This window comes from Linepithema humile, chromosome 2 (genome assembly GCF_040581485.1).
Source record: "Linepithema humile isolate Giens D197 chromosome 2, Lhum_UNIL_v1.0, whole genome shotgun sequence".
In the NCBI taxonomy this organism is placed as follows: Eukaryota; Metazoa; Arthropoda; class Insecta; order Hymenoptera; family Formicidae; genus Linepithema; species Linepithema humile.
This window is the reverse complement of record NC_090129.1, coordinates 6,687,574-6,702,850: the sequence shown is the minus strand read 5'-3', so window position 1 is coordinate 6,702,850 and position 15,277 is coordinate 6,687,574. Positions and strand designations below refer to the sequence as shown.

General features: G+C 37.9%; 1 protein-coding gene across 3 annotated transcripts in view; it reads left to right on the top strand.

Moving 5' to 3' along the window:
- Positions 1–15,277, top strand: part of LOC105678667 (uncharacterized) — a 217,308-nt gene that overhangs the window by 17,018 nt on the left and 185,013 nt on the right. The gene's annotated exons all lie outside the window — the stretch shown is intronic.

Here is a 15,277-nt window from a genome sequence, read left to right as displayed (position 1 = left end):
CTGACACATATTCATCAGTAGAGAGTGATTTACATCGGTCGGAAAAAAAAAAGGAGAAAGCGAATTCATCCGCAATCGAAATTCAATCTCGGCGAATCGACGATACGCGGTTCGACTCGTATCGATTGTTTTCCCGTCGCAAACTACCTTGTTTTAATCGCGATAAAACTCGTCGACAAGATATGCCTGACAGTAAGCCAATAATTACGCTCGTGCTGCTACACGATAGTCCATGCGACGAATCCACGGCTCTTTCGGTAATTACAAGCTCCGCGTATAATCGAGATTGTTCGTTTCATTCGGCTCTTTATTCCGATCGAATAACAAATACACCAAATTGCCATTATACAACACCCCAATTTTGTTTACGCGTCATCGCGTTGTCAATGAATACGCAATTATTTAACAGTGTGAGTTCTAGCTTCCTGAATCGCGCGACGCAACAACAAAACAACGGAATTAATTGAGTAAATTGTGACAATGGAATAAATATGAGATTGCAATATTGCACAATATTAGGTTCAATAATTATTTTAATATTATTAAAAAATACCAATTTATTATGACCGTTTAGCAGTCATTATATTACGTCCTTATAATATAATGAATGAATTAAAATCATTTTTCTAATTAATTCTAAATTAATCATTAATAAATGCCAAAAAATAAATGTAATATGCAAACTATAACAAGAATCAGAATTTTGAAAGCAAATATTGGTAAGGGGAGCAACAGTTGATTACAATTTAATTTTCTCGTGCTTGATATGGTTATCTCAGTTCGTTTAATTGTTTTCTCGATTTATAAAAAAGCAAAAAGCAAAGTTCTATATCACTAAATTGCGCGTAGGGGAGGTTTATAAAAGAAGCATTGCTGATGAGGTCGAGACGCCTTCTACGTGCAGAATGTTGCCGACGGAATAAGCGGTAATCACGCGTCTTTTAGTAATGTTAGTTGTCATAAAAGAGGACTGTGACGTAATGTAATTATCAAGTTTCTACGTTGCGGTCGTCATAAATGTGATGTAATAAGGTGTGCTCGGTATATCAAATTTTCTCCGCGGGTGTAATATTTCATTCCCGATGGCACGCAGGGTGCGGAAGGATAATTCACAGGTCCCCTGACTTGAAATACGCGAAAAGCACCATCGTCGATAACTAATGTTTTAATATTAATAACATTTAGGGCGCTTTATATTTCAGCCCGATATTTAATGAATCATACATTTTTACGATTTATAAAAAAAAATTTTATAATATGCAAAACAATTGTTGAAAATAATGGCACGTGCAATAACAATATGTGCACTCGGTCTCTTTTTCCATTCTAAAATAATAGAAAATTCCAATAAAATACAATGTGAAGTATCTGAACTGAAAAAGAGCTTTAAAAGGCCTGAAAAACTCGCAAAAAAAATATTTTTTAATTTTGCATGGGTCGACACAAAGACAACCTTTTAATACGCGCTAGCTTTTGATACAAATATTGTTCTTGTTTTAAAGGCATTGCTACGCGGCGAAATTCCACAAACATCCAATGACACGCTTGTAACGTTTACGTGCATCTTCAATGGAGCGGCTCGTAAACACGCCAAGTGGTAAAAGCGAACGATAAAAGCACGCGTAAAGCATGCGTAGGGTAGATATTTAAATAAGCACGAAAACTGGAGAGCCGAGTACGCGTACATGTCCCAAGTCGGAACAACTTTGCTCGTGGCTCCTCTTGAAGGTGTACGAACGAGAAGATCTCTCGTCTCGTCGCGTAAGAAATAAGGGTGACCGTGGTGGACCGAGAGGGCGAGAGAACGGAAGAGAACCGGTAGGAGAAAGGAGAGAGCTGCACGATTTATGATTCGACCCAGCTGGGAACCGGGCATAAGGTATGCGGTTCATAGTACGCTTTAACGCGCAAGAAAGGCGCAATAAATTGTTCCACGCGTGCAAGTACGTCTCGAGAGTCGGGGAGGTAAATGCGAGACTCGCCCTTAACGAGATTTGCCGGTCACATCCTTTCCCCGCGACGTTGACCTTCAAGAACCAACGAACTCATTTTCCCTCATCCGCGTTCGATGCAAGTATGCAAACTCGGCCTGACAAACTTTTCTACGTCGTTGATGGAAAACGGAGATTCTTCGTCGCTACGACGCAAGTAAATGCAATTTAAATGCATTAAGCACGCAATTTTCCACGTATTGTCTATTTGTATAAAGAATAAAGACCTAATTTAAGTCAAATTTCAATTCTATGAAATTATTAATCCTTTTCTCTATTTTCTTGTTATAAAAAAAATAAAACAGATCGTTACGTAAGATTTCGAAAAATAATTAACTGATATATCAGCATCATCCTTTAACGCCGCCACCATTTTTTCTCGTTGACTATCGCACAAATTCTGAACGTGACACGCAAGATAAGTGGCGCAATTCCTGCAGCCGTCGTTATGCGCGACGGAACGTATCGCCATGGCGCATGCATCAACGATTTATCGTTCGCGCAATACAGCCTCCTCGAAAGTTCATCGCGCCCACGAAAAGCGTGAATCGCGAATTGTTAGTTTGTAACGGCCGTAAAGACGACACTCGCTCGTGTGCGTTAATGGGATGGATCAATGTGACGGTTTTCTTTAATTCAAAACGAGTGCAGATATATTTTTTGTTTCTTTCTTCCAGACCCGAAATCTAAGCGCGTTATCAAACGCAATTTTTCAATATATAAAACACTCAGGATTTGCTTACACCGCCGTTGGTCGTTACGAAAGGATCAACACCCGATTTTTAACTAAATTTCACATTCCGCAATTCTTGTGATAATCTTGGAGTTTTGCGCGTTTCGGTAACGTTGGATAATGCAATAATTGTACAGCAGAAATAATGCCTTTTATAAAATAAAAATAGACAGAAAAACATCTTGTGTAACATTATTTATCCCGCATAATTATTATACTACCATTATATTGTTAGAGCATTGTATCTCGCAGTTTAATAAAACTATCTATTATTGAATAATATTGCTGAATTTCTGTTATGCGATGGTAAAATATTGCTTAATATTTCACGTTCAATGATACATGATCTAAAACTGTGTTATTTATTTATCGATATTGTTGGATGGCATCTTGCTTTTTCATGCCACTCCGCATTCCTGATTTTCTTATTTCCTTATTTTATATTCGTTTTGCAACAAGAATCAAACAAAAATCGTAATATCAAACAAAAGATTTAAAGCTTTTCATTAAAAAATATCACAAAGCTGCTATGGAATCAGAAAATTCTTTCGGTGCAACGTAACGACCATCATTAAAATCAGATAAGAAAATCAAAGAGAATCTTTATCAAACTAATTTTATATGATAGAGCATTATATGTTAAAGGCGTTTATTATTTAAAAGAAATATGTCAATGTTTTTTAACTCCTGTCGAGCTGGCCCCCCACCTTGCACAAGTAAAAAAGCCAATAGCGCAAAATTATAAGCTATTTATGAGCTTTCATATTCCGCAAATTAAAATTTTTGAGCTCGTCACGCTGAGCGTGACTCGATATCGACTCAGCCCCCCCCCCCCCGCCGCTTAAAAATAAAAATATTGGATCAATCTTTGCGGTAGAATTAAGAGCTATTTATGAGCTTTTGAACTGATATAGTTTCGATTTTTAAGCTCACCCCCTTAGTCCTCAAACAACCCTTAATCGATATCGACTCAGCCCCCCCCCCCATGAAAAACATTAAATTCATGCTCAGCGTGACAAGCTCAAAAATTTTAATTTGCGGAATATGAAAGCTCATAAATAGCTTATAATTTTGCGCTATTGGTTTTTTATTTGTGCAAGGTGGTTGGGGGGGGGGGCAGCTCGACAGGGGTTGTTTTTTATATATTCATTATAATAATCTAATTATAAAAAATAGATCCATCGCATTGAGTTGAATCATGTATTATTGATATCTGTATATTTATATTAACTTTGAGAAAAAATATAAAAAAAGTGTCAAATTTCAAAAAGCACAATTTTTCATTTTATCCTAGAACAATTTATCATGCACGATTCGCTTGTGTCAGATATTTACGACAATCTGATGGATCGATATAACATATCGACGATCTGATGGATCGATATAATATATTGAATGAAACGTAAAAACAACGCGTTTTGACGCGGATGCAACTGCGATCGATCGGATTCGCGCACAGCAAAATTCGTGGGCGGCACAAACTCTCGAGACGTCGCGTCATATTCGCTCTCCGTGAATTGCATCGAACAGCCCAGGCTCGTAAATTTCCGTGATGGAGGAGACTCGACGAGGATACGCGCGCCTGGATCAACTTCCGGATTGACGGTGTTCGTGTACACTTATATAACCCGCCGCTCTGCAAAGCTGCGTACGCGAGCAAACATGCGGGAGGTGAATCGACACGTATGTGTACACTTGAGATTTCGCGAGACCGCGAGTCTTTCTACATATGGTTTTGTGTAACATCATTCATGAATTAAAAAACATGATCGATATTTATATCATGGCTCGAATAAAGATATGTATAATATAAAATATAACAATTTAAAATAAATATAGAATAAGCCAAAATGAACATAGGCTTAGAAATTAGTAAATCAAGATATTGAAATAAAAGCCGCATATTTATCATATACTTCCTACAATGTCAAATCTATATATTGATCGAGATTCGAACTATCAAATTGCTTGATCCATCAAAAATTTTCTAACATTACAATAATAAATAAATAATAAATTATTTACCTTAAAGTTGTTTCGCTGATGCCTTTTGAATCTCTTTTCTTTTTCATAGCCACTTCTCACAAAACACTCGAGAAAGTAATTACGATAGCACGACAACCTAAAAAATGTGCAATATTTGTAATATATGTCAATATATGTCAAATTAAATTTTATATATACCTAGTTATATGGCAAAAATCTATTTTATGGCAAAAATCCATTTTATTAAAAGTAAAGTCTGTTAAGCAGTACGATGATTTGCTCATTGAACATTCTCGTTCGAATGAAAGGGATACGATAAAAAATGCATGCATGACATATATGCAGATTTCATCGTACATATAGTAGGAAAACATCGAGTCGATTCATCTTGATTTGCCGCATGTGTATTTATGCAGCTTTACATGTTGAGGATATATAACCAGATCGATGCAACACGCATGAATGTGTATATTAAGCAGGCCATTATGAATGCGAGAGAACACACGTGTCTGTATCTCGCGGATTATTGACTATTTATAGAATTCAAAACAAAAACGATGTAATCTAGATGAAACAAAATATGATTTTATTCCAATATATATATATTCTAAACTGTTTTTTTCCTATTTTTAAAAGGATTTATACGCGCAAATTCGATACTCATGTTTGAAAAAATATAATTTCTAATCATAATATGAAATTTGTAGTAAAAATACTAACCGAGACATTTTCACTGTACTAAATATATATTTATTCATAATTTATATATTTATGGCAATCTCTTTATAGATATGTAACTTTGTCTATAATATGATAATAGTGTAACAATATAGTAAAAAATTTAATTTGACATAAAATTTGTTAACGCAAAAAATAATATCATGTGTCTGTAATAACATTATTAAAGATATTCAGATACTGCTAGAATACTTTATTTTAATTCCTGACATCATTATATGGTTAAATCACCAGTTATCTGCCTTATAAATGAAAATATGTACAAATTCCGTCATTTGCGGCAATGTTCAAAGAACTAATTAAATTTCTTCAATTACAATTTCTCCATCGAATGCAAAATCTGTTTGAATAATAACCCGATTAATCGCGTTATTATTTGTAATAAATTTTCGCGAGAGTAAGGAAATGTATTTTGCAACGACCCGTTTAAAGTGTATGTGTGTGTGTAACGATGAGTGTTTCACGATACGAGGATACGAAGAAACGCAATGTAGGCTAGCGACGAGCGCAATCGAGGACACTAGAACGCGGACATGCGTGAATGCGTATGTGCATACTAATGCGTGAGTGACTCTCGTGCGAATACACGGGATGCACTGTGTCTGATCGTGCGTACGGCACATGTGCTAACCAGATGATGCGCTGCGGGATACGAGATAATTGTCACGTGAGACTCTGCCATATTATTCCCTAATTATGCAGACGTATCAGTATCATTGATACATCTGGTCATTTACAACGTAATCAATCGTACGGTATGCATGCCGCCATAAATCTCGTTAAACAGGTGATAAAAATAAAAGAAAATACAAAAGTATATGGAGATAAAAATGCTTGTAAAAACAATGAGAGCAAAAATCAAGACGGAATAGTTTATACACACATTGATGACACAAAGATTGATAAGTATTTTGCTTAAGAAAAATATATTAGAAATGTTTTTGTATTATAAAACTTTTTGAGATATAAAGAAAATTAAAATTTTTAATTGTGTTTTTACAAATAGAATTGAAATTAAGTTTTTGACAATTAAGATTTTACATAATTTTGAACAAAGATGACTTTCGGTTGAATTACTCGTACTCTTCCGTCACTTGATTATTCTCTCAGTTCAACGGCGGCAGCAGCGGCTGCATGGCAGTGAGATGCAGCCAGCGATAGTGCAGATATAAACGCGGCTCATTAGTATTCTAAGGTCAAGTACCGATCGTCGCTCAGGCGTGAAAGAATTCTTGACTACGCGGAGATATTGCTGAGGCTGGAGTGAACAGGTGTGCGAAGTTTACGAGCGCTACCGCGAGAGAGATCTTAAGCATTTTACTGCATTATGCTCTCGCTCGAATATTTCCTACTTTCTGCGCAATATCGTAACTAATTTAAAAATTTTCCCCGTTTATCGCTTCTAATTATACAGATCAAAACGCGATATCGAGGTACAAATAAAGATGGTTTTATTATTAAAATCGTTTGGAATGTATTGCACAAATCAAACGCAATCTATTCAATTTTTTAAAATATTCTATTTTTATTCCACATCGCGTTGCATGATATGGACACATAATTATTGTCTCCATGAATCCAACCCGTTTTGTTTCAATATCAATTGTTACCGAGGATTACAATACGTCAAAAGAATTCACGAGCCATCCTCGGCACTCCGACAGAATTTCAAGTTCGATTGTCACGATCGACAGAGGTGGACGGGGGATCGATGCGTGCTTTTAATCATCGATAACACAACGAAGACTTCCACTGCCGTCTCTTGTTCTACTAACTTCTTCCCCTCCCACTGAACCCCGCGTAGAGAGAAGAAGAACGGGGCTCATCTCGAGCGAGTGAGGGCTCTTCAGGCGACGAGCGCTACGCTATTTAGAAATCTACTCGAACGCACAAAGGGATGTCATCTCTCTTTCCGGCGGAGGTGACGATGCCATGCCCGAGTGCTCTCTCGTGCCACGCACAGAACGCGCGTCGCGACGCACACATTTGCAGCTCGGCCCGCCGATTGTCAAGTTTCAATGGCGCGGGTCGAATAACACCGGCGAACTTTGCAACACACGATACGGGGTGGCAAGAAAAAAAAATGGGAGCACCGAGGGCGCGGAGGTGGGAAGCGGGAAACCGCTTGCGTATTGTTTGAAAATGTGTCGACTCGCGCAACTCGTTCGCCTTGTTCTCATTAATACTGGAGCACATGATCGTACGGAGTGTGTTGATTATTTTTAATCAGCCACAAATGCTACACTTGTGAATTTATTTGTATCTATGCTTTCTTTCAGAACGTTTGCTAATGTGTATTATAATATTTTCATTGCTCACAGTAATATATTGTTTCTTTCATTCTTTAATATATAAAATACAAGACATTTTACTAAATAACCGCTACTTCACAAAGGTAACTGAAAAGTCAAGAATCCAGTTGTGCTATCATTTCAACATATGCTTTGCATATATTCAATGCATAATGTATCATTGATATCTCTATGCGCATGAGATGCAAAGGGAAAATTTTGAATTTCAACTTTGCAACACAATGTAAAAGTTATTCGCGTGGAAAATTAAAAAGCGTTTTCGAATACGTTTTATATTTATTGTAATTTTCCCGATTTTACGAAATGTATTTGAAATTTTTTTATCAAAAATTTGATTCATGCGCAGAATTATTCTTATTAAAGTTCAACCTAAAAGTTCTGCATGCATTTTTGAAAAAAATTTATGACAAAATGTATTAACAATTTATGTTAAATCTTAAACATTATGAGAAATGCCGTGTAAGTTGATATCATTTTTACTAAAAAATTTTACTGCTCATAAATATGTTCAATTATATTTAATAAAGAAGAGAAATTATATTATAATGATTTATCTTATGTTGAGAAATTTAAAAACTGTCCGCCGAGACAGCGGAAAGCGTTATCGTGTAACGAGCGTCGGCTCAGGTACTCTGTCGGTTTCTTTGACCGAAGGTTGATTTACGTTAGACGTCGGGTCAAAGAGCGGTCGAGTACTTTAGTATTAGACCGAGGATGCCGTGGACGATTGCAACCATCCTTGCGCGTCACGCTGTTGCAACTGAGTGCAACCACCGGAAACGCAAACGTCTTGACATCGCATTGTTGCTCGAAGCGGCAAATGACGAGCGTTTGTAGTATCGTTAAAAAAAAAAAAAAAAACCAAGAAAAAAAACAGGACGACTTCAGCGGATTAACAATATAACGGAGCTTTTATCGATAAATGTATCTGCGAGCATCTGTACTATAATTGTTCGGAAGGTATACTTTTCTTTAAAAGCACAACTTTAATGCATACTTAATGCTAACTGCAATTACATTTTATTCTGCTCTCAATACTTTATATCGTTAAATACTTTATTAAATTTTGTTTAATTTCTCTTATTAATTAATTAATCTATTGTCTATTATCTTTTAATATCTGAATATTTAGTATTTTCACACTATAATTTTATTCAATTCAAGTTATTAATTTAATTATCAATTCATTAAATTTAAATTCAAACGCATCCGCAGAAAACATAAAGTACGCGAAGAATTGAATAATTAATTAAATGATTAATATATTAATAAATGTCACATATATTTTTAAAATGTAAAAAATTTAGGATAAAATAAAATATAATGCACATTTTCGTGAGATACTCTTATGCGCTAACAAGTTAATAATTCCTATTTGCGACTAATTAGGCGCGACGTCGGCTGGTTTCCGATGCACAGTGCATCGCGCGCATCGATGCACAATTATTAAGACCTCGCTCGATCCCGAGGTTGCCGCTCGTTACGCAAGCTTCTCGCGTTCTCACGGCGACGTATCGATTTCTGCCAGACGTGGAAAACCTGACCTACGAGTTTACGCGTGTACGAGCTGCCCCGCAACGCGGAATACCCCCTTCCCCTGCGTATAAATTGCTCGATCATCGATGGAAGTGAGCAGCATGAACATGAAAGTACAAACGGCCATCGTCGGCCTGTATCAGTTCCGAATAGTTTATTATCGTCATAAACCACGTACACCAGGCTACGCCGATGTTCGCGAACAATTCGAGCATGCATTTTGCTGCGAGCGCTGATGCACTTGCCCACGAGAGTGCGGAGAGGGAAAGAGACGACACGAGGATGAATCTGACCGTGAAAGTAGAAAAAAAAATCGTAATTTCCTTTCGAAGCGATATTTTGCGTTCTGCAAAATCAGTGAAATATCTCAACGTTGTTAGTCGTTATTGCTGTGTACGAAATTGAACGAAACTCTTTCTAAAATATTTGGAAGATATGTATATCGTACATTATATATCTTTTTGTGGTACTTTGCGTTCGCGTAAAATTGTGTTACCTCATTTTAATACAATTTCTTAATTGTGGGTAAATAAGCATGAGTAGAAAATAATTTGTTATTGTAATTTGCTAAATATTAACCAATTGATTGAAGATTAAGCTTAGTTCACATTTTGAAAAGTAAAAGCGTATTTTCAATGTGGATTGTAATTAATTTTATCATATTTGTTAAGGAATATTTTAGTCTGCAGAAAAAAATATCGTGCCGAAATCACGGCTATAGTACGCGTATATTCTTTATATTTTTACGCGCATACGTTACGGTCGGCTTACGCAAAAATAATACGCCATCGTGATTTCGTCGCGCTGCCTGTTTTTCGCGATATCGGCGCTGCGAAAGCAGCTCCGGGTCGGAGGGCGTTTTCCGGGTAGCTGACTCGGTGGTTGAAGGGCCAATTCAGGGGAGGATATTATGTAGCCTTAGGGGGGTGCTAGGTGGTGACGTCCCGCTGAAGTTTCCATAGGTAGAGAGAAGACAGGATGGTGGCTCGCGCACAGAGGAACACGAAGGTGAAGAGGTGTGAGGATATTGCATTCTGCTCGGTAACTTCTGCAACGCGTTCTGTCTCTTTCCCGTTTCCGAACGTCGTTCTCCCTCCCTCTCTTTCTCTCTCTCTCTCTCTCTCTCTCTCTCTCTCTCTCTCTCTTTCGCTCTGTGTATCTCTTATGCTCCCTGTGATCTTCTGTCAGCATTCTCTACGAGAAACTTAGCAAAGGGTCTAGGGATCTACATGCGCTTGGATCTGTGTGGCTGGATAGTGTTTACGCTTGAAATAAAGCCGAGCATCTCTCTGTCTTTGTCTCTGTCTCCGTCTCCCTCTCTCTTTCTTCCTTTCTCTCCTGTATTCTCCTGTATTCTGTGTACGCGAACTATAAGACGTCTTTAAAGTACTAATGCAACTGTCTATCGGATGATTCTCGATGTATGACGATGATAACGATGAGAAACGCGATAGCGCGTTACTAACGCTCAGAGTAAAGGCGCTAAGGATGAATTACTGACTGTGATCACGCTAAGGCGAGATTCAGCAAGGTTGCTGCTTTTGAGTTCCATACCGCGGTGGATTAGTATTTACATATTCACAGTGTTCGTCGGTACAAATGCAAATGAGCGCTAATTATGCTAAATATCATTTTCCGCCTGAGCAGCCTTTTCTCGCAAAAGCTCTTTCTTCATCTTTTATAACCCGCTTAATTTTTATCTTTAACGCGTATGTTCAGTTTCTATTTTTTATTTTATCAAATACTCTATTCGAGTCTTTTCAGTTTATCCAACGGTTAATATGGCTTTTTGGTGTAAATTCCAGTTTTATAGATTTTTTTGCTATGATATTAATTAATAAAAACAATTAAATATTTTTAAAAGAATAAATGATTTTCATATTTATACTGTGACTGAGACTACTACATGTAATCACCAAATGTCCCATAGAAATTTTCCCGTAAAAAGATATTTTCGTGATAGGACATGCAGCCTCTGTAATATCTCATCGTCAGACCTTATGTGTCCTTTGATCTTTAATCTACGAGCCGCGGGAGCATAGATCTGCATTTACGTTCTATGTGTAATAAGCAACGGATTTGTGTTGCCGTTCGTGTTTATGGCCGGAATAAGGCTAGGCTTGATTATCTACCATACGCTTGTATTAAATATGTGAATTACTACGCGCGTGACGTCATATGCATATATGTGCAAAATGCCGTAAATACTAATTCCATGTGTTGCAAATTGCACGCGGCTTCCGTCTAAACAGCTTTTATACGTTTTTCGCATAATCCCTATTTATGTGGAAGTTTATACGTATTGACTGGCATGCCAATTATCCGAATCTCTAATAAATTGAACTTGAGCTCGGAGATGCAACTTCAGTCTTTGACCGGAGCTCCGCTTTAGTTTGTGTTTGCTGCATTTTTATAAATGTGTTTGAAAAATACTATTCACGATCATAGTTGCTCATTTTTATGTTTCATTTTTTAAAAGTTTCTTTGCTTTTATCTTCCATTTTCACATTAGAATAACATATTTTTCTTTGATGAAAAATATCTTTCAAGTCAGACTTTTGAATTTAAATAAACTCGAATTATTAGCGTTCCATCGTACTCGGATGCTGCACGATGCGCTAATCGATTTACATTGCAACTTCTCGCGTCCCATTTCATCGCAATGCAAATCTCGAGGTCGCCGTAATCTTCAGGCACAATATCACAACGCGTTCTAGCGAGAGGTGCATTTGCATTTTCAAATTTTCGTGGGAAGAGCATCGATTTGCAAAACCAAACTATCTATTGCACAATATCTTACAATGTATGCACAAAACTCGGATAGCTCGCGAGCTTGTATTATTCATTTGGTATACAGTTCCACATCGAGCGTGGATCCCCTTCGACAGCGCTACGGCGCTTCCGTCTCGCGAGATTCTTCACGATCGCCTTATTGTTAGCGAACCAACCGGATCTACATGAACGCGCGGTAATCCCAGGTTTTGTGTACACGCTCTACGTAATCCCGGAGATTGCCCGTCCCCTTTGTATCCTGAGCCGTGGATACAGATCTGATCACGCGCGCGGATATTTTCACGACGGAACGTTCAGGACTTCTCATCGTATGCGCATTGACTTGTAATGTAAAACCGACCTGTAATGATTCCGCGCGAGATGAATCTGTAAGATGAAACGTGATTTCTAAATAAAAAAAAAAAAAGAATTCAAAAAGATGCTGTAAACCACGACACCCGAAAATGATCCACAAACTCGCAAAAGCGCTTTTGAAAAAAAGAAAAACGAGAGCTTTTCAAAAATCTCGAAACAGAAAACGTCTCTCGATCGATATTTAAGTCGAGCATACTTTCGAAGAGCACCGCGCAGTAATGTTTCTGCCATGGTCTTTTGGCCCCTTTTCAAGATCACAGCGAGGGCCTAAGTTCCTGAATAAAATTTCGAAGGTATCCCGAAGAACGCTTTTATCCGTCTATGTAGTATCGTCTCGCGAGAGCCGATACAATATACGGCGGTTGAGATTCCTCGCGAGAGGAGCATCGACGGCAGCATGATAAGAAGCAGACGGAATAAAGTCGGATAAAAAGTATCGAAGGAAGATGGAGGAGATTTCGTGGAATGTCGAGCTCTGGATGTCCATCGCTTTCCTCTCTTGTTTCCGTTCTTCCCAACTTTATCTCGATGCTTTCTTCCGTCCCCCTCACTAATCCTGCGGTTTTCTTTCTCTCCGTATCCACGATCTTCTCTCTTTCGACGGTAAGGGAGAAAGAAAGAGAAAGTGAACGACGTAAACGAGAGCGAGACGGCGCAAAAGAGTATCGTTTGAAACCAGTTCGATCTATAACAGCGCCTTTGCATCGGACGTACGAAAAACGAGAACGAATGCGCTCTAGCCAGTTCATCGGCTGTGAGTTATAGACGAATCGAGCTACGGGATTCGAAACAACCGGTTGGCTTTATTGCGGCACGTATCACGCGGACCAATCCACAAAACTGACTTTATGAATTTTTCACATTAATGCAATTTTAAGTTGAAGTTTAATGACGTTGATTAAATTACCAATATAGCTATTGAATATCAGTTACTTATTTTTACATGAACTATTTCAATTTTTAAGTATCTTATATTTATTTACTTGCATCCGATATTTCATATTAAATACGTTTAGCAAAGAAGCAAATAAAATAATAAGAATAAGAAGAAAGCAAAACAAAAAGAACGAGATATAAACAATGAAACAAAGAATTAAAATTAAAGTAATTCTCGTTATAATAAAATCAATAGGTAGTTTTTGCAGTAAGAAAAGAATATAAGATTACTATTTCTTACGAAAAGTGTGTCGCAAGCACAGCTTGCCATTAGGCGGTGAAGACTTCTGAAGGGGGCAAATTCTCCTCTTTCTCATTTCGACCGAGACACAGCGAGAGCGCATTTACGGCGCGCGGTAAAAATCTTTTTACACGCGCGACACCAGCCAATTTGCGCCCGAGAGAGTTGGAAGCATCTTGCAAGCTCCACGAGAACCCGTTTTCCGACTTCCTGTGTGTGTAACCCGAAGAAAAGTTTCTTTCTAACGCGGAAGAACGGTGTCCGTTTCACAAGTTCGAGATTACGCGCGTATACAGGGTGTCCCGAACCTTGCGGGTCAGCCGCGTCGACCCCGAATTTTTTTATCAATTTTAAGTTTCTTCTTTCCGCAACATCCTGTATAACGCTTTCAACGGTCGAAAAACTCATTTTGAGTTTTCCATCGGTATCGTTCTGCGTCACGAGCGATATCCATTCGCACGTCTCGCCAACTAATGTCGAGTGGACTTGCGTACCCTCGCTCTCGGTGACGAATGCTCACACATACGATCGTCCTTTCGTATAAAATGCTAATCCAATCCGCCGAATGTACTTCCGCGCAATTTACCGCCTTCCGTTCCATTTCTCTCGTATACCAGTGTCCGCCATCTGTTCCGATTTCGGTCTGTCTCGCTCATGAAAAAATCATTTCCGTCGATTTACGATTGCGCGAGAAAATCGCGTGTATCCTAATACCATTAATTAATATAAATATACTGATATAAACAACAACAAAGATATACACAAAGTTTTAATTGCAAAGAATATATTCAAAAGTTAATGTATAAAAGTTGTAGCAAAAAAAAAAAAAAAAAAATAATTAAGGGTGGAAATTACTTAGTAAACTTCTTCTTTTATGAATTTAGAAAATGGCGCGATAATCAATTTTGTAATCATGATTCTACGTCACACATAATATTGCTCACAGCCGTTGGAGTCAATTTTAAAGAAGCAATAAACGCGTTTTAATTTAATCTGCATCGCGGTCTAAATGACGCGGCGCGACGACGAGCTTTTCACGAGAATGATCCCCTTGATCGGCGAATTGGAAAGAAGGCCGGGGTCGCCTTAATCGCCAGGTTTTCATCTCCGGGCGAGGTTTCTTTCAGGATCATCTCACGACGAGACGACTCTTTAGAGGACACGCGGACGCGTTAATAATCTCGTTAACGCCCTGGCCGACGAACTCGCCGCTTTCGAAAGCCACTTGACGGTTAGGTGGTCTCTCGCTCACGTGCTCGAACGTACCGTGATCCGCCGACAAGAAGAGCCTGTTCAGATTAACGCGCGATATCAATCGCTTGTTTGCCGATTGCGATCGAAACCAACGGTGAATGTGCGAGAGTTGTTTTTGACGATTTGTGCAGCCGGAAATGCATACGATAAACATCGAGATTCTATTTCTATAATAATTATTTTGCATATTTTCGTTAGATTGAAAACATAAAAGACCAACAGAAAAAGTACAAATTTTATAATATAAAAATAAATATGAATTTGAATTCATATTTGGAAAAATAATTTCTGCTCTCTGCTTTTAATTTTTGTTTAAATATTCATAATTACTTTAGCTTGTTGGGTATTTTTTGTTTTCTGCGCGCCTTCATCGATACCTAACAAAACATGACAAAATTATACT